This window comes from Zeugodacus cucurbitae, chromosome 2, assembly GCF_028554725.1.
Source record: "Zeugodacus cucurbitae isolate PBARC_wt_2022May chromosome 2, idZeuCucr1.2, whole genome shotgun sequence".
Classification (NCBI taxonomy): Eukaryota; Metazoa; Arthropoda; class Insecta; order Diptera; family Tephritidae; genus Zeugodacus; species Zeugodacus cucurbitae.
The window spans coordinates 81472674-81493841 of NC_071667.1; the positions used below are offsets into that span (position 1 = coordinate 81472674).

A 21168-nucleotide genomic window follows, 5' to 3' on the forward strand; every position below is an offset into this window, starting at 1 on the left:
ACACAAAGTTTTATAAAACAAAAAAAATTGAAAACTCAAAACCATAAAATTAGAAACTGCACACCAACTCTTATTGACGATTGTTCAATATTTTCTTGCTGCTTCCGCCGATTTCTCTCACCTAAAGAACGCTTTAAAGCTGTTTATGATTTTATGATTTTTTGTGATTTTCGAGATTTCGATTTTTTCCGGAAAACAAATTTTTCACAAAAACAACACGTTGCACGCGAAAACCAATTGATTTTATTTGCAACTTGCTGTTGGTTGCTAACGTTGACGTTGTCGAAATTGCACTGGTAACTAGTAACTAGCAAAGTGGTAATAAGTGTGGTAAAAAGGTTTGCTATGACTCGAGTGTCGTGTGTCGAGAGCGTCCGCGTGTTACGATGCTACGGTGTTGCTACTATTGCGGCCGTGTTCGATTTGAACGCAACTTTGATTTCGATATTGAAATTTTGTGTGCGTTGTGTGCAGAGTCGTACGTCTTCTGCCTACTCCGCTGCCCTTTTGGTGGTGGTGGTGGTGGTGGTGCTGCTGCTGCTACTATCGTCGTATATTTTGACGTTCGACTGCTGACGCTTGACTGTGACTTCGACTTTGGCGCTGACTTCAACGGCGACTGCGACGTCGGTACGGAGTGTTGGCGACGAAAGGCGACGAAGGCGGTAATGTTGTTGATAACACACTCGGAGATACACACTGTTGCTGTTGCTGTTGCCACTCCACTCCACAAACCGCTCCTGTTGCGTGTGCTGCTCTTTAGCGCTTGTTGATAGTTTTCGCCACGGCTGTTGCTGTTGGGATATTTGAAAATATCGCGTTTTCTAACTCTGTTTGTTGTTTTTGTTATTTTGCGTTTATTTTCTATTTTTTTCGATTTTTTTTGTTGAAGATGCGAATACTCGTTTGTGATATTATTTTGTTTATTTGTTGTTGTTGTTGTTATTTTTGTTATTATTTAATAGAGCGACGGCGGACAGAATTGGAACGGGTTAAAGCAAAGACTGTACGAAGACTGAAGTAAGAACGACTGGCATTCTAAGGTAATATACCAATTTTTTGCATTCGGAGTTCGGCTTTTGAAACTGTTGAATTCGTCGCTACATGCTCGTCGTCGTGCGCCACACTTTCGTATGTATTCGTTTCATGTGCGCCAAACCACCACCACCAACACCATCAACACCGACAAGTGAGCGTATACACAGTCGGGTATTGTGTCATCTGCCTGCCTATTTGGCGTACCGACTCTCTTCAAGCCAACTTTATATGCGTGAGTGTGTGTGTGTTTGAGGGGGTTTGTATGTGTTTGTGCGTTCCTCATCATCGGCATCCACATGCACGACTTGGTAAAGTCGAAGGCAACGCATCCATGCCGCTGCGTTCCCCACGCACCCGTCGGTCTCCAAACTCCTAACATTTGTTCTTGCTGAGTTTCGTTTCTCGTGCTCGTACACCTTCCGGTGTATAGCACGATGTTTGATTTCAGCTCGGTTTTGCTCTTCTGTCGTTGGCTTTAAACTGTTCTCGTTCACTTCTCCACTTTCGTCTTTACGCTCACACTCGGCTTTTCGGAGCAAACTACAACGCGTACTCCTAAACTGACTGAAGAGCATTTAACTTTCTCTTACTTTCCTCCTAATTCGTGCTTCAACTCAGGTGTGCGAAGTTCGTTTCCTTTGTTGTTCTCTGCGATTCGCACAGGTTGTTGACTGCTGTCCGCTTACCTGTTATGCTCATTATTGTCTTATGTGCTAAACAATAACTTCGCACAGTGGCAGCGGCTTGTTTAGAGCGCTCTGGTTCTTTCTTTTCCTACTTCGCTGCGCCTCCGTGTGCCGTTCATTGAGAACAAAGACACAACGCTTGCCTTTTATTTGTAAATGGTTTTGTGTTCTAAATCGTAGTTGTTTTCAAATCTTTGTACTCATCCTCAACTATTCATGTGCTGGTTTCATGCCAATTAGATTGTGTGTATTAGACTAGTAGTGCCTGAGGCAGTAGTGCCAATTTGTTTATGGATATTTCACACAATTGGTGTGATAATGATGACTTTATTTTAGTTCTTTTAAACAACAAAACAACACCAAGCTTCGAAACAGGAGTTCGGAAGTTCTTAGTGCTCTTATACTGTTTGTGAAGACACAAAACCTTGTATAAGAGTAAGCTAAAAGTGGTAAGTGTTTTAGAGTAAATACTAAACTTTCAGATAATCAAAGCAATAATAATTTTGAGGATTTTTTGAATAGGGAGACCGAATAATCAATAGGTCTTTTAGACCCACAGATCATTTCTTAATAATATGGACTTTTAGCGAAAAGTTAAAATCCTCCGTAGGGTAGATATCAAGAGATCAGTTCAAATACACGATTTTTGGTAGGAACATTTTCTTCCGCATTTCAATTATTTTTGGTAATTATTTAATAAAAAAAATTTCTCCATTGAATATAACAATTAGTTGAATTCAAAATAACAATATTTACAGAAAGTCACATACACACCAACGTACATATGTATTTATTAAGAAAAAAATAGTGACACACGCTACATTCACTTCAAACTTCAATTCAGTATACTACAGCGTACCTCACGATACAACAGATAAGATAACAGTCGGTAAAATGTAAAGTTAAATAAACAACAATTCCAAATAAACATGCTAACTAACGCTGCTCAACAGTCCACCCGCATAACACAACAGTTGCTCGTCGTACATTTTACTCCATGGCCAACGAGAGGGAAAGCATTTGCTTTCAACCTACAATAACAGCAGTGGCATAATCCTGTTGAATTCATGACAGCGACTATCACTTCAGCTACCCACTGTCGCCCCAACCGCCAGTCAGTGCAGGCGGCAGCCCACCTTCGAGTTCGCACGGCCGGTTGGTCCTGAAATTATCGCATGCGTCATAGCTTCAACAGTGCCGTACCACGCCGCGCCGCACCGCCACGCCGTTACTCCGCTGCTGCGTTGTTGCTGTCGGAAAACCGAGCATTTCCCATTAGACGGCATGTGCGCTTGGCCGTGCATGGGGGTTGCACCCATTGTATGGACGCGCGCTAACGGTACCAACAGCATAGTTAGCCGCTGCTCGGCTTTCACCTTCGTGCCGCATCGCATTGCATCGCATCGCATCACGACTAACAAAAACGACAAAACGCGCACATTGTGTGCCAACACGCTTATACTTTGCTGCTGCCCACCCGCTTGCCAGCGCTATTCTATTGATGCTTGTCGTTATCGTTGCCGTGCCGTTGCGTTCATTGTTATTGTTGGCGTAATAATATTACTGCCAAATAACGGAGACAGATAGCGCAGACAGCAGGTGCGAGCGAAAGGGCGAACATACGCAGCAGCACAGTGTGCAACACCCTCAAACAAACGTGCATAGTGAAGCACATGCGTCAAAGAAAAATCAACGAGAAAATAATTGTTACACCTGCTTGCACATTTCCGACGACAAAACACAATCGCACACACCGACACACGAACACAGTCAAGTCAGTAGGTCGGCTATCGCAGGGGAAAGCAGCGCAGCTCAGGTGAGTGTACAACCGTACTCATGCCACCCCACCGCCCAAGCAAAGTCACATGCTGTACAAGCAATACGTATGCCTTCGTGGCGCGCCACCCCTCATGAACCCTCGGCATAACATCCGAACGCCGCCAACGATTTACTCCGAATGTTGTGTGCGCAGTCGCAAAGAAAATGCGCGCCCCACCATCTACAGCTGGAGAAATGTGAAACAGTTGGGGTAGTTTGCCATTATTTACAGTGTCTGCTCCAGCAGGGGTTGTTTTACATAAAGCAGCGCAACAGCAGCTTTCACACTTTCAGAGTGATGTCGTTGAAGCTTTTTAAGCTATTTGGAATGAGTTGATAGCTTTCAAAGCTCCGAGGCAATATTTTAATAAAATAACGTTAATTTTTATTTGAATTTGAATGAACCTGAAAATATATCATAAACGAAAACTTATAGAACGGTTGGGGATTTAGTCACAACATTGAAATTTAAGAATATCATATAGTTTTTTGTTATCGTTCAGAATTTTTTTGTACCACCCTGTATTTTAATTGAAAAAAAAAACATTTTCCTACAGATTCGCATAACAAGTCATCTATAAAGAAATCTAGTTGGTCATTACCCAAATTAGTAAACAAATCGCGTCAAGACTTCTTACGTAACTGTAAATTTAGTATCAATACACTGCAAACCGAACATAAGAAGTAAGTCAAATAAAACCCTGTTACTTTTTTCATTAGGCAATCCCTGATACTCCTCGACATGGACTAGAAGCTTCACTATAATTGTTGACTTCACTAAAATTGTCTTAGCCTCCTCCGTGAGCTCCTGATTGATTGGCGGTTGCAGATGTATCTCATTTCTGGCATCTCCTTGACCTTTTTAGTCAGGCGCTGACTACTTAACTTGGATCCAGCCGCCGCCAATGTTGTTGCTTTATTGGCGTTAGTGTCGCCTTTGCCTCTAGACCAAGCTTAGCTTCTGTTTTTTCACTGCTCCTCTTAGAACTCAAGCCCTTTCTTCGGAACAACTGGTTATTTCCGGCTTCTTTGACGATGCGACAGACTCTGTTTTTTTTTTTGGACCCCCGATTGTAGGCGTAAGTGTAGGTCCGCTTGCGCATAGATCCCGCTACGCAAGTAAGGCTATCTTATTGCAGAGCGTGCCAGGTTTCCATGAGCTCTGGTTTGAGCTATTTAAGGGCCCCCCGGATGGCCTTGATCCAACCCTTCTTTGTACCACCTACCAAAGTAAGACTTCATCTTTGAGCGCTGCGTAATTATAGAACAACGAACACTCAACGATAAAGCCGATAAACCTCCCGACTACAACAAGACGGACTGTTCTAGTCCATTCCTGCTACAGTCGTAAAGCTGTGGTATCTATTTTATGTCGGCACCCTCGGAGAGGGTTCAGCGGGGGATTTCTGGTATACTAAGATTAACTAATGTTATTTATATAGTATCTATATATATATAGTAGCTTATAGTAAAAATCGTTGAAAGACTCGACATAACCACATTTTATTTCAGCAAATAAAGATTACGCGTGTACTTGTATAATTTAACTAATGGTCTCACAGAGCCATTGAATAAGTCCATTAAAAAATAAGCGCGTGCCATACTACACTCAAATCCTCGTGTTCAATTTTATTCTAATACCAATTAAAGTTTACAACGCGCATTCCCAATCACCAATTCTCTCGCTATATTTTTCTGCCATTTTACCTGCGTTTCCGTCGAGCATTTGCAGCGCAACTAAGCCAGCCAAACGAAGCAGCGATTTAACTATTATTAAAAAGGCAACACAACAGAAATACAAATCTCGCAAAATAAAAACGCGAAAACAAACTGCGCGAGGCGAATGAAAATGGATGCGAAATAAAGAATATGAACATTGAAATAAAAAATAAAATCGTAGAAAAATAACAAATGGTTATATAAATACATGATTCGACTATATGACTAAAGGACTATGGGGGGCGACGACGACAACTGGACACTGGACATGATGACTGCACGAATAACAAAGCGGCCAATGTATGCGCGTCATTGTAATCAGTGTGCGGCAGCGTGGCAAAGCGCGCGACAGACTAAAATGACGACGCATCAAGTCAGAAAGAACCCGCATCCCCCATGCATAACAACGCGCTACAGCGCTCTGGGGCTCTACAGTGAGGCCGGGTGCACAGTGCATTTCACTGTTGCATTGTTGCGCCAGTGGGCGGACGTATGTGGGTATGCGCGCATGGTATCCCTTTTCAATAGGATTACCACAGATTTACATGAAAACGAATCGAAAGTGAATTGCACGAAATGGCATGGATGAAATGGTATTGCAAGAACGAGTGACCCCCAATGCAACACATCGCCACAGATAGCCAGTCAGCCAGCCGCTACATTCGATGCGCTCAATCAGCAAATCGCGTCGCCAACTACACCTTCACCGCTGACCTGCGCGCCCGCATTGTTGCTGCTGTTGTTGCAGCGCAAAGTTTTTATCTTCATTTGAAACATTTTGCGGGCCGTTTTCCACATTTTCCGGCACGGTTTCCATGCTGGCATTTTTTGCGTGCATTTTTTTGTGATTTCATTTCACTTTTTTCCCTCTCTCTCTTACTCTCTCGATTTGGTGCAATTTTTATTGTAAATTTTTCATTTCCTGCAGCAGTAGGCAAAACGAGCGCGCTTTGGCGTATTTACATTTGTGCGGATTATGGTGATTTCCTGCAGGTGGAAATGCCAACAGCGCGTAATACTACCGCGGGGTGGAGTATACATGTGGGCGCTTGGCTGGATGACTGGACTGCACCGGCCGAAGTTGATATAAAGTTTAATAACTTAATGACATCTAAATTGGAAGCGATGACACTCTTTTCGGCTTAGCTTGTAGCTTTGTTTTGCGCGCGGATTTTCTTTAATACATTTATTTATGTTATTTGAGTGGATTTCGGATCTATAGAAAGATGTTCATATTTTTTTATTTATGTAACAAAAAGTCGACGATGTCAGCATAAAATGCAATTTAAAATGGCGTCAAATGAATTTAGCAGATGATGTCGTCAATAAACTTACAACACACCCGCTTCCCTTCGGCCCACAAAGCACGCCAAGTGACCCAACAGCCAAGCTCACAGCGGAATCACTCAGCCGTCAACCTGAAAAATACACCCCTACAACTTATTACCTGCGACTATTCCCTCGTTACCGCGCTGAGTCAACCAGTCAGCCAGCAGTTTCAGCATCACCCACTTCATTACCAACAACCGTAAGCAGAATCAGCAACGCGCTGCCATGCCATGCCATATCGAAGGACGAAATCGTTTCGTACGTACATAAAATTGTTATTGATTCTGCAGCAGTTGTAGTTGCGAGCGATTTATGCGATTTCCGCTTAATTTGTTTGCATAAATGCGAGCAGCAGTTACAACAACAACAACACCCAACTACCACACCATCAACAACCAACCAACCAACAATGCAACAAACTCATACACACATAACACTCAGTTACCACTGTACTCATATTGTTGTTGTTGTACATTCGTGTTGCTCATAAAATTATTTGCGTACTCATTTCAAGGATATTTATCCGTATTTTTATGCAACTAAATAAATAAATAAGTGAAACATAAATACAGTTACATGCAACAACAACAACAGCACACACGCTCAGCTCGAGTTTTGGGCGGCTTACGGCAATTGCGCTGGTCTACAAGGCTTACCTGTAATGAGAGGAAAGAGAAACATATAAAAAGTGGTATTAAAAAGTCGTTCGTCGCGAAGATTTCAAGCGTAAAGCAACAAAAAATATTACAAAAAAATAATAAAAATACGCGCGTAAAAGTGAGTGAAATTATTTCGTGCGCCCCAAAACGGCAGACCCTTCTACAATTTGTGCATCGTGGAATAGTAAAATTTAAATACTTACGATTATGTGCGCGGTAATAGACGACTTTTATGTCACGACCACTTATTGGTAGTCGTTACACAGTTTATAGTGAGATTATTGCTTTCCAATTTTGTTCCAAACCGTTTGGGGTGTCAAGCTTTCCAAGACAGATTTTAAAGTTTCATAAAAGATAATGCGGTGAAGCTCGTAGAAAACCAAAATCTATTTAGTATTACTTTATATGGATTTAATTTTACTTCAGATGCGCTTATCGGCTCTCAATGTGTCTCATCAATTTTTTGGGAAAAATAGTGACCTTATGTGGTTATGACTAGTAGGTGATGGTGGGATAAACTTCAAAACATCCAGAGCATATCTCATAAGAGAAAATATCTGCTTCGAACTGCTTTATATAACCCAGACGAATTACGGGAAAGGTTAATGAATCCGAACTCTCTATGTCAGACAATGGAATTGACGGTATAAATGAGAGACATAATCCACAGTATCCAGATCATTTATAATTAATATTCTTTCAAAGAAATTGTTATGACGTGGCTACTACTCAAGGAGCTCTGGGTTCTATCTATGGTCCACAGTAACATCCCACACCGTGCGGATTTCTTCCATAAAAAGTGTTTTAGAACTAGCAAAATAGCTGAATAGTTATCCATTAAATGGACAACTTCAAGCTGTTTACCACTAAGTGTAAGGAAATCATTAACAAGAATCTAGGAAGAGTTGCTGCCTCTTCCAATATTTTCAAGGAATGTTAGATCAAGCAGAACAAATTTCAAATACGGAAAGTGCAAGAGACCGGGTTTCCAGACTCAGGCCAAATATAATTCTGGGACTAAGTTTCACCGAGACTATTTGTTGGTTTAGTTATGTAGAGCCAGCAAGGAGTCTCTTAGATACCTGCAGGACTATGGAGTATTGGTTTAAGAGTCTCAGCTCCGAGCTCCCAACAACAAGTTTCAAAGTTTGAAACTCTGGTGTGTTCGATTATTTATTATTGAATATGCAATGTTGAGCACAAGTCCGTAAGATTTTATCTTATTCAAGCATCTACTGGAGATGAGATAAGGAGGCAATATTAAACTGTGCCGGCTAACCAAGCTCTCAAGAAGAATATGTGTAGCACCATATGGATGATGAACTCATGTCGAGTCTGCGTATATACATTTCCTTCGTTCATACAACAACAACGAATCTAGCAATAAAACATAAGAATTTAGAGACTATTAAGTCAACAGTAGAGATCCAGCGGCTTAAGAAAGACGACTAAGCTAACAAAGATCACCTAAACAACAAGACATAATTTAGAAACAATGGCAGAGGTGACAGCAAGCAGCGAACAAGTTAGAGACTGCATTATTGCCACACAGTCAATGATGCCACCATATTGCCATATTTTCATTTCAACTACAACAACTGCTGCAGCCAACTGTAATTCTCTGCTTCTTCTGCTAACTGCTATATACGAGACAACTGCTCGTGCGCTGCATGTTGCACGTATGTAAGCACATTGCAAGCTTACTTCTTGTCGTTGCAAGTGAGTGCCGAGAACGAGGCGCACGAAAAGAAAAGACACAGCCATAAAGCAAACCAACCGCATTTTTATTGATGCAAACAGCAGTGAGTTGTGACTGCTGCTAAAGCACGCGTGAGAGTGTTTGTATGAGTGAGTGAGCGTGTGTGTCGTTTCAGTGCAGCGTTGCACGGTGCAAAATTTCGCTCTAAACACGATATAGTATAATCGGCGAAAACTACTTACAACAAGTTGCTGGCAAAAATAAATATTTCCAGTGTTTGTATGTGCTAAAGCAGCAGCGCAATTAAGACCTTGCCACATGCAGTTGCCACTTTCTGATTTCTTTCGAATTCTTTCGCCACACTTCTGTGCGCACTGTTGCGCACGACGAACAAGGCGAAGTTGTCGATTTGTGTGGAATTGGGTTTATGCTTTGTTGACTGCGGCAGCAATAAATCGACATGCACGGTTACACGTACATACTTGCCACAAATACATACCTATTGGTAGAACTACGAACGTAAAGGTTTTTAAATAACTCAAGACTTTTCGTAGCGAACGCTTTGACAGAAGACACCTAATGTTATACACATTAGGGTGGTACTAACAAAGAAGCAAGAAGATAAGATAGGTTAAGATTTGAATTTTGTGGCACAAATACCTTAAGCGTCTACAATCAGTACTAAAGTGGATATAATCATTTTACAGAGCGATCTTCATTTAAGTTTTATGCTTAAGGATCACCCTAGTGCCCGCAAACATGTCGACCGTTGTGTGCATATGCGCTGTTGCATGTCGCTGCTGCAATGGGAACTGGTTATGGCCAACCGCGCGTTGGTGGCAGTGGCGCAGGCGCATTCCCTAACTCCGCGTTGGCGTAGATGCGCCGCAGTTACGGCCACGGCCAAGGTAAGTAAAGTGAAAAACCACTAAATTCCAATAAAGTGTAGTAATGATTATTATGCACTACCTTGCATGCAACATTCTTGGTATGTTGCACAAATTGCATGGCAACCGAATGCTGCTTTTGGGCAACTTTTTGTGGTTACCAACATTTAAGTGCACCACCAATACACACATACAAACGAAGTTAGTGCGATATAAAATAATTCTATTTGAAATTAGCAGAGCGTGGAAATGTACGTGTAAAACAAAAGCACAATAATCAGCACTTATTTGCGGCGGAAGAAATAGAAAAGAAAAGGAAAATAAAGGAAAAGCAAATGCAAAGCTCTGCTCAACACCGCCTCGAAATTGCATGTAAACGCTAATTGTTGCACGCTCAAGTGTTTGCGGTTGCATGCACACTCGCAGCGACGGACACACTCTACTTCGAGTGGTGGCAAAGCGGAAGAAATCGCGCAGCCACTTTTGCCGTTCTTGCGCCAGTGAAACTTCGCGAAAGCCAGCAGCCGCTGAAACAGCGCTAGGGACGCCAAGGGCGAAGACGCTGATTTTGACCATGAACCCGCAACAGCAGAGTGCATTCGCTTTGCGTCGCACCAGCAGTTGACTAAGTTCATTGTCAGCAATGCAATGCGATTTGAGCAGCACAATACAAGTTGCAGCATTAAGCGGCTTTCGAAGTAAAGTGTAGGTCTGTTGCTGCCAGAGCTATGGGAGTTATTACGGAGCTCTGGTAATGTGTTGGGTCGGCATTACGATTCTTCGTTCTTTTTTTGGAGTAATTTTGGCAAAAACTTTAAGAAGAATTCAATATTCTTTGGGTTTCCCTTACGCTTAATTATTTAAATTCAATTTAATTACAGTGAATCCTCTATATGTTAATCTTTTATGAAATAAAAAAAATTTGAGAATAAAGACATGCCAATTTTTACAGTTAATCTTTTAGATAAGGCAGTGTCGTTCCAAGTTTCAAAAACCTCTTGAATCCTCAGCAGATACCCTCAGTTCGTTTTGACCGCTTTTTAGAAGAATATATTCAAAGTAATTTTGGAGGAAAACCCAAGGTTGGAATCAGCCTTAATATCTTCTTCTTATGTACTACAGACGTGGGTCGGTCTGAGCCGAGAACACAAAGTTTCTCCAGTTGCCTTCATCCTTTGCGAAGTCACACCGTTTGTAGATCCCAAGTGCAGGCAGATCCCTCTGCACTTGGTCCTTCCATTAGTTGCGTGAGCACCCTTGCCTCCATAGTCAACCCCAAGGTGCTTTTTACTGGAACATCGTCTTCCATTCAAACGACATCGCGCAATCTACGCATTCGTTGGATCTTTATGCGCTTAACTATATACATGTCGTTGTAGAGCTCATACAATTCATGGTTCCATCTTCCATCGGAATACCAACACCTCGCTCACGCAGGCGGCTCCGAAGATCTTGCGGAGCACGGTTCTCTCGAATATTCCAAATGCTTTCTCAACTCCGTTTGTCATCGTACCATGCTTCTGCGCCATATATTCAAAATTATATCGAAAATTATGATTCTTAATTGAGGGCAGAGTGACCACCACTGACAACTAAATAACGTAGACAAATCCTTTTCCACGAACTCAGCTCCAACGGTGATTCCTCCAGCAGTAAGTCATACTTAAATGTTTAATTACAACAACAATCTAGTACATAGAAAGCCAAAATTGAAGCAATTACAATACAAAATTGAGTAAATCTCAAATTCAAGTGCGTTCAATTGGAAGAATTTTGGAAGAAGGTCAACAGCAATACAAAGAATAGCGGGGAATAACAAAATCTCAGCCTGAAATGTTGGCTATACAACAGAGATACGCATTTAGCAGCCGAAGAAGCGACTGAATTGCGCAAAACGAGTTTAGCAACTTGCAACGCGTTTCTTGTAGACAAAACAGTGATGGTTATGGCTGCAAGGAACACGCAGCATACAATAGCGTATGGCGCGTTTTCCAGCAACTAACCAAGCTAGACGCAAAACATCCTCATTATGCCGAAAAAAGAACAAGACCGAGCGTATACTAAGTGGCAGAACAACGAAAACAACAAAAAGAGTTGCGTACGAGCGCTGGAGTTGGTGCGGAATAGTGGTACATCGGAGTTTGTAGTGGATGCCACAATACGGTGAGGCGGCATTTTTCGAATTCCACACTGCAGAAATGCCACTCTAAACAAGGCGGACTCGGACTGCCTGTTGCTGACTAGTCTGACGGCTTTCAAACTCGACGATGAATGCTCCTTTAGCAGATGAGATGATGCGCCGCCAACGGAATGATGAGGTAAATGTATTCGAACGCGTTCTTAGACAGCTACAGATTGGGCTACGATTTGTGGCATGCTATAACCGTACATACACCGCTATTTGCGTCTATGCCAGCACAGCAGCAGCAGCATCGTCCCCTTCTGGCAGTCATTGAATTCATCTCAACAAGCGATGAAATTCGCAAATTAATTGCAACCAATACTTGACGTCGTCGATGGAGCGGAGATTTCAAATGTTGCTACTCAATCAAGCGAGCCCCAGCCAGTAGGGATTAAATACACACTTGGAGTACCCAACCTCCACGCGCCACAGTCAACTCACCGATGAAGCTAATGCTAGATGAAATGAAAATATTTCAATAATAATTTCAATGCAAATGCCATTGAATGAGTTCAACTGTCGGAGGGGAGACAGGCACCTAAGCGACAACAGGCGGTGGCAGCACAATTGCCTACTTTACCGCAACACTCACATGCGAAACTCAATGCGCCGCAGCAATGCAGTAGTTGCCTAGCTGCACTGAGCTCTGGTAATTATGCTTTCACTTAATTTCGCCAATAAATATACAAAGCTTTAAACCTACATGCGGTGTCTGTATATCCGCCCTCCCTCAAATGCTCCCTCATTATACTTCCCACAGTGTTCTTGCATTCCTTTTTATTGCCTGCTTGGTTTGGCTTGGCTTGTTTTCATTTGAAAAGTGTCTGTGGTTGCGGGTTAAACTTGTTATGATTACGAATGTAATGAAGCATAATCTGATTGGGCGCCACTAGTTGCCACATTGCCGGCACACAAGGGATGCACCGTTGCAGCAGCCCCTCGTCATGTGCCACAACTGCTGCATTCGGATGCTGGCAAGAGGCAGCTACTTGATGTTAGCTTTTCACCTTACCGACAGCTTCCGCTGTTGACTGCTCATCATTGAACTTGTTCGACATTCCGAACAGGCACTTAATATTTCACTTGATTTGTAGTTGCAGTTTGGTGAACCCCAATGATAATATATTAACCCTTCTTGTTTTATTTCGAGGGGTAATCAATGTGGATACGTTGGGAACTCTTGTTGGCACTTTGTATCTTCCTTTTTTGGTTTTTTTGCACCACTAAAACTGTTTGATATCCGTAATAATTGGACCTCAAATCATTCATCCAGAATGAACTCTGTGTTCTGAAGTTGTGGCTAATAGAACAAGTTATCCATATTGTCTAACTCCGTCTCCGCAGATAACAAATTTGGACAGTATTTATGTCGAAACGCCAACCCTATTCAGACTAACAAAACCTCTCGTGCTTGAAATCTTCCACTTTACTGTATTATGTTCAGGATAAAAGGTCTCAGAAGAGTCAACACTCTTTAACGAAAGTCTGTGCTCACGAGTCTCCACACTAGCAGTTAATACAACTCCGCTTTCGGATCTGGATCTGGATCAATTCGATATCTATTAGCAGGGTTGCATTTCATTCAAACCTTGTTCCAATGGTTTCAGATCGTAGGAAGATCGGCTCCGTGCTTTAAACGTAGTATCGCACATTAAACATCTAAATTTAGTATTCAACAAGGTTCGGTATGATTGAAGAGGAAATTTTCAAAAAAGAGTGGAGCATTCTTGAAGAGATTGTCTTTCAAAACACATTATTCCAATTATAATACATTCAAGAATCTCATCCAATGCATTTAGCTGAATAAATCAATAGAAAGTCATAATTTATGGCGATCCCTTTAGTAGCTAAAATGAGGCCTTATGCATGATAGAAGTATGTAAATATGTATATAAAGCGCTGTCACTCACTAGCTAACGCGGCTGCCAGACAAAGGCACGACTCGAGCGGCATAGCATATATTAAACGCACAATGCCGCACGAACCGCCATCTTTCAACAGCGACGACGTTAATCGAAAATGAAAAAACGACAACAAAAACAATAATATAGCGAATAAAATCTGCAATGCAAAAAGTGTTAATAAAGACAAAGATGAGGACTGGTTATAGGTACCGTGTCTTCGGTTGGTTGTGCTATTGCTGCTGCTGTTGCCACTGTGGCACGAATGCGCGGCGCTGCGTGTTGGCCGGTTTGTTGAACGCGGCGGTACTTTAGTTAAGGGCCTCAAGGCCAAGGTTTGCCAAGAACTGTAGGCAGTTGATACCAGTTTAAGCAGACTATGGATAAATATATATATATAACATATGAGTGTGTCTGTGTTGGTTGTTTGGGCACAAAGTGCAGCCAATTTTAGTGCGAAGACACAGAGTTGTACTTCAGCTATTAATCTTCACAAGTCGATTGGCTGCAGAAAACTGGAAATTGCGAGACGCGATAATATCTTGTGCAGAAAACAATGGCTCTTCTGAAGAAAGGATGATGTCAAGCAGCAAAGAAGGCTAACGAAAATCTGAAAATCTACAAGTAGAATAGTAGTTTGTAGAATTGTTTGGTAGATTTGCTGAAGTAGACACTTGGCAGATATTTAGAAGCTTCGCAAGAATGCAAGAAACGTCATTTTAGGCTAATCAGCGCATTGTTAATGCAATGGTAATGGCTTTCCACGCGAGCGATGATGTAACAGGTTGCTTTCGCGAGTCTTTGGTGTACTTATTTTTGGCTAAGTGCCAAGATTGTTGGCAATTTTTGTGTTGGATGCCACCAAGAAGAAGGTGCGGTGTAAATTAAGTTAAAAAGAGAACACAAATACAAAGGCATGGGTATCCTCATGCGAGAGCGCTAATTGTGTGCGCGATTTCGTATTGTTTGCCTGTTTGTCTATTAGAGGCATAAATTAAAGCGTTGGCGGTCGAGAACGGCAACGAGAAAAGCACATTTAAGCTGTTGAATAATAAATGCGCAACTGGTGTTAAATGCGGCAACTAACAAACGCCAACAACAATAACAGCGGCAAACACAGTGCGAAGAGCGCAACGAAGTCGGTGATGATGACGTACGAAAGCAGGCTAAGAGCGATATTGTGCCAGCAAGGAGCAACAGCTGCAAACGCAACAGGCGCGGGCGAGGAGGGGACACAATCGTTGACCTGATTGCGACACGAGTAACAGGTAAACTGTTATACAGAGAACAGGCATCTATGTTAAATAAGAGATCACAATGTGCCGCGTATGCACAAGAGCGCTTTGGCAAAGAGCGCGCTCGATACAATGGGGAAACTCAATTAACGCGCGCCAACGACCCCAACTGTTGCTTTGAAGTGCTGTCACTCTTATACAATGTTATGCTGTTAAACCCCTCGCAAAGGTTGCTGTTAACTGCCGCGAAGGGGACCTCTGTTAGTGGCGCTTATGTTAAAAGCACACTGTTGCTGTTAGTGGAAAAGCCACTTCCGGCGCTGTTGGCAAACATAGCCGGAATCGGCGGTTAACAGTTGGCGCGCTGCTAGCTGAATGAAACTCGCCGCTGTTCTGAGCCGAAATTCAAACGCAAGTGGCAACGACTTTTTATTGCAGTTGCAAGTGACACCAAATTTTTGTGTGAATTAAACGACGGCAATTTTTGATTGGCTGACGTACGCCGACGCTAATTGAATTGCGAGGGAAAGTATAGTGTTTTGTATCCATTTATTTTAGTGGTAGGTGATTGTTTAAGGTGCATAAGGTGGCCATTATTTCTGGCCGAAAAAATTCAACAGACTCAAAAAGAACTCTCAAAAAGCAGAAGACCACTCAGATACAGTATTCCACGGCAATAATAACACAGCGAAGTCGGCTTGGGAGCTAATCTCATCTCATTCGCAGCCAGCCTTATATCCAAAAATGCTAAGCCGTCGCTAAAATACTGCATCCAAAGAAGATTTCTTCATACAACTATTTCTCAAACAGCTTATAAACTGGAAAGTGGATAATATATTATACAAAAAAATCAATGAAGTTCTTCCCAACTGTGAACTGGTTTTTAAGTGAAGTGCAATTTGTTATGAAGAACTAAATTTCTTCAACTATAACGTCTCGAAAATTCAAAAATTTTATAATTTTTTTAATGTATTTTTCTTTGAGAAAATTTAATTTAAAAACGATGAAACAGCTTTTCAGTTTTTTTAAATAAATAATAGGTAATAAGTGAAGGCAAGGAGAATTTAGAGATTGGAGTTCAGTTAATTAAAATACGATTTGAAAACAGAATTAAAATTCTCTAATATGTAACGCTTCGGCGGTCACACAGAAGTTGTTGCCTACATTTTGGCGACATACTCTTTTATGACAAAATGTGTTAAATTCCTTTTCAAAAATATACTAGATCAGATCAGATATTAGTTGTGCTTCTTTGGTCCATTGTGCACTCCCAAGAAAACTCGCCGGCTCCATTAGTAGCAGCACCCTGAATAAGAGAGTGGATGTTCTTCCCTTGAATGTGTTAAGCTCAAAATACTGCTCCTTTTCCTGCGAAGTGCTACGCACTCCAACAGCAGATGGAGGAGTTTCCGTTATCATGTCAGAAAACCAGCTTTTCTTGAGCTGTATAGAGCCCCACCAGTACTCTGAGTTTATTCCTTTGGAGGTTTGTTAGATTCTTAAACCTTTGGTGTTGTATCCTCGCAGTAAACATTTTGTCTGTCGCAAACCGGACTCCCGCTGCCACTGCCTTTCTCGTTCTGACGGTCCAGAATCCAGCAGATGTCGATCGAGCTAAATCGCCGCCCAGCTCGTTTCCTGCTAATAATATAATAACAAACACATAACTTACCATATTTTAAAAAAGAAAAACAGTAGATGCATCTCATACATATTGTACGTTTTAGAGACAATGCTGTTTGCAGAATTCCAAAGCCAGACGAGTCGCAAACTAAACACCCATAACTAGTATGTTCAACTAGTTTTTAATGGCGATTCGCATGAATTTCTCAGCAGTAAAATAGCAAACTAGATACAAAAGTTAGTTGCGATTGCATATCTGAAGCCACGGAATGCCAGCAGCGTCTGACGTCTATAACATCGACACAATTGCTTGTATCTTAGATTTGCAGCGGCGATGGTCTGGTCGAGGCAAAGACCAAAGACAAAACCGGATTGCAGTCTAGCTGAAGCAACGACCACATAGAACACCAACGAATGCGTCACGATCACGATGCAAAAAGTAGACGAATCGAAGCACCGCAAAAGAAACGAGAAATAGCAAAGTGATCGGGCCGGTTGCGCTCGGCCGATTCGCAAGGTGTATTGACCCGCAATGAAAGAATGCGGCTGACGCTAATAGTATACGCTATTCGTTCCTTACTTGGCGCAGTCTACTTGCATCCCAAGCCAAAAACGAGCGCCACCATTGCACGGCTAATGGTTAGTGTTGGCTGTGTGGTGCAGTGACTGCACTTAAAAGTTGCACGACTGCATTGCTGCGAGTAGCAAATCAAATATGCTGTAACAACGCCAAAGTCAAGTTCGACCACACCGTCTAGTGATCGAGCACAAGGCGGGAACGAAGCAGATCTAATGCATTTCGTCTGCAAGAAACATGCCAGCAGCTTGGCTCGTTTGCAAAGCCGGTCTTCGGTGGCGCAATTCTTGAGCCACAGCCACCATTGTTGCACTGTAGCCGCCACTTTGGCCGGAGTAGCTCACGGTCATGGCTGACTGCGATGGTGGCGTTGCCAGCCAGCCACTCGCTGACTGCCAAGTGGTAACCGCCAAGCCGCAACGGTCCAACAAGTCATCAACAGGTTTTTCACCGCAGTGGCTGCAGTGTTACGTGGCCGCTGCGCTACTTGTTGCAGACAAGTTCAAGAATGTTTCGCAATGTTGCTCGTTCCGTGTGACAGCACCACAGTGAGCATGGGTGTGCGCTTGGTTTCGTAGAAAATCTCAACGAAGGCTGTCGCTGTTGTCGCGAAAACCGGTTTGCTGCGCGTCGAGTGGCATAACTGATGGAAGGCGTTGCAAATGTTGCAACATTGGTTGCACGGTTGTGATTATATATTATATGCATATGCTTGTGGTATCACAGGCAATATTTCTTCATTTTTGTAAGAAAAAAAAATTGCTTGGAAAAAGTTTGTTTTGCGTAATTCTATACGCCAAATTGATAACTTTCTTTGCAGACGAGAGTTGTATAAATGCAAATCATTCAGGGAGAAGTGAGAAGATTTTTATTAGAAACGCAGACAGTTGATTGCTGGGATGATAAATATTGTTTTAGCGGTTAAATACTTCTGTTTTGTAGTATGGAAAAGTAATGTTTGCGTCCTCTTGCAAATATATTGTATTATCTCTTCAGAACCTTCCAGGATCTATCCAAAAGAAATTAAAAATCCAAAAACTACAATATTTATTTATCCAACGATTTTTAGTATTTACTGCATTAAACATCAGAGACTCCAGATGATTTCGTTTCGATTTCGACGGTAACCGTTAAAAGAATGTGAATATTTCGGCTTGGGACAGCTCTCTGAATAGTCGGTGTTGTCGGAGCTCATAACAGCACAGCGATTCGAAGTCCCGTATTAAACAAATTTTGGAATCCATTCGAAAGTCCGACATATAGATCGCACATAAAGTGGGGTCTAAAACGTGAAACCCTAACATATTTAAGACCTCTTTATTTTGGGAATGTAGTGTGAAATAATTGTCATGAACTTCGTTTGAAGGACGAAATCGATGAAAACTGCCCCATTTAACATGACATGGAGGCAACACACCGGACTACAAATCAATAGAAAGGATCCGCATCCGGCCTCAATAATTTTGAACTGTTCTCAGGCGTTAAGAGTGGTGAGACGGGCTCCGATTTGGAATTAGAAGACCAATAGCACTGCAAAAAAGTTATTCTAAGGTTCTAAAAAGACTATAATCGGTGTGCCTTTGATGGTAACTAAGTTGAAAAATATAAAAAAAATAACGGAAATAATTGGGGTTTCTTTAAAATTATATGAACTGAAAAGACTGCCAGATTTAGAGTGGAGAACATAACTGCAGATACCAATATATATGGCATTCAGAACGTGGTCTTCAGTATATGCTTTGTCAATCCAGGGTGAGTTTATAGATTGACAATTCCCGGGAAATGCTCATGCTAATATCTTCACTTCCACTAAGAAAAAAAACTGCATAAATTCGCCAACAACAATATGCAATGCCCCAAACATCAACCTTTGATATTAAAATCCGTTTGGGATAATTGAAAATGCTTGTGGTTACACATTACTGCATAACGCAACTGACCCAAGGAGAAGAAATACAGAGCCAAGAGATGCGCTATCAAAAACAAATATGCGCGCTGTCAATGACTGCGACCTCATTAACCGAAATTTCGCCAGCGAATCGAAGTTATTTCGAATTGTTGCGGCGCAGCAATGGAAACCACCGTCTTCTTGGCTAATAAAATCTTCGCATCGCCTGGAGCGTGGATTAACAAGCCGCTATGCAGACACAAAAACAGCAACACATATGTGAGGCAAGAATTTGTTGCAACGCCACGAGAATGTGGCATGCCATGGATGTAAGAATGTGTATGTGGAACCATGTATGTTGTGTGCTGACAGTGCATGGAGAGGGAGGAGCTGTGGCAGACATGCATGTGTTTAGCTGCAGGGCAACAACAGCGAAGCAGCACTCAAACCACTCATGCTACACAGGTCATTAGCATACAACAGATAGCGGCAACAAGAACAACAACAACAAGCGCACAAGCATGCAGAAAGCTACTCCAGTAAAGTTATTAAGATTTCATTTTCGCTGTCTTCAGATTTCAATAAAATCAAAAATTTTCACTTTTCGCAATGCGCACTTTTTGCAAGCCAACCCACACTCCCCTTGAACGTAAAGCGGGCACCCCTTCTTACATTAGCCGGCACGCACGCACGCAACTTCTAAGCAGCGAAGGCGAGGGGGTGCATTCTTCAGTTGTGTTTAGCGTTGTTTTTATGGGCGTGTGTGCTTATGTATGGGGCGCTCAGGCGAAATAAGTGTGGCACACAAAGCTAATAATGAAGTTTTCAAGTTATGCAAAACTTTTCGCAACCAATTTCCAACTAAAACAATAAATAAACAAACAACAAAAATTTATATTATTTTATCATCTCGTCGTCGTCATTCCCTTTATTCTTTTATTATTTGATTTTTATGTGCTTTAACTTTACTCCGCTTCACTTCGCGTATTTTCGAAGCTTTTAGCGCAACGGAAAAAAGGCGAAAATTGAGTTATTGATTTGCAACAAGAAACAAAAACAGGAATATAAACTTGAAAACAAAACAACAACTTCATTTTAGAAAAGCAGAAACACATAAATTTTAATGTATTATGAAGTGTTGCCAGAATTTAAGTGAAATATTTACGACCTATTAATGTGCTACTGGCGCATGTCCTTGAGAATGGAGCAAAGTGATCTTCATTGAAATAAGTCACTTTGACTGTGCCATAAATCATGTCTTACATAATACAAAGTATGCAAATTTGCTAATTCTATAATCTCACTCACTTTTTTTCGCTTCGAGGCGGTGTAAGTAATATTAGTTAATAATGTGGCATCATAAGGCTTACCTGCAATTAGAAGAGAAAAAGAAAAATTTGTTATTATTTTGAACAGTACATTTAAATATTAATATACCAGTACATATATATTTTTCAAAACTAGTGATAATGAGAAGCGATTATTTTCGTTTCCTTAGGCTGCAACCATAGTGAATCAACAAACATAAAAATTTCTAAACATTTCGAAAGAGGTTGCGAAAAAATACAGGTTAAAGGACTAATCCATTCATCTACTCATTTTATAGTAATTTATTTTGATCACATTGCTATTTTACCATTTACTATGAACGATAAATCCTATTATTTAAACTAACAGCAGAGGTTTTTTACTTCCTCTAATTCGCAATAATATACAAAAAAGTGTGATCCAAGAGATGATTGCCTAGATCCTGGAAAGGCGAGCACCTTATGGGACAATGACCAGTTAGAACTCCTATAACTAAGTAAAGATTGGCTTTTCTAAGGACGACGAGTTCCCTAGACCTCTTGCGAGGAGCTACTGACTGGCCAGCGTTCGCTCAGTTCAATTGAGGTTCAGTTCCATCCAGCAGTAAAAGACAAGAGGG

General features: G+C 41.6%; 1 protein-coding gene across 10 annotated transcripts in view; it reads right to left on the reverse strand.

Moving 5' to 3' along the window:
• LOC105220190 (polypyrimidine tract-binding protein 1) overlaps positions 1-21168 on the reverse strand; it is a 325184-nt gene that overhangs the window by 187322 nt on the left and 116694 nt on the right. Inside the window, exon 1 of one of the 10 annotated variants that reach the window (XM_054225425.1) lies at positions 122-1010. The exons of the other annotated variants lie outside the window; for them this stretch is intronic. The gene's annotated coding sequence lies outside the window, so the exon portion shown is untranslated. Of the gene's footprint in view, positions 1-121; positions 1011-21168 lie in introns of those variants that run through there. 10 annotated transcript variants of the gene reach the window in all.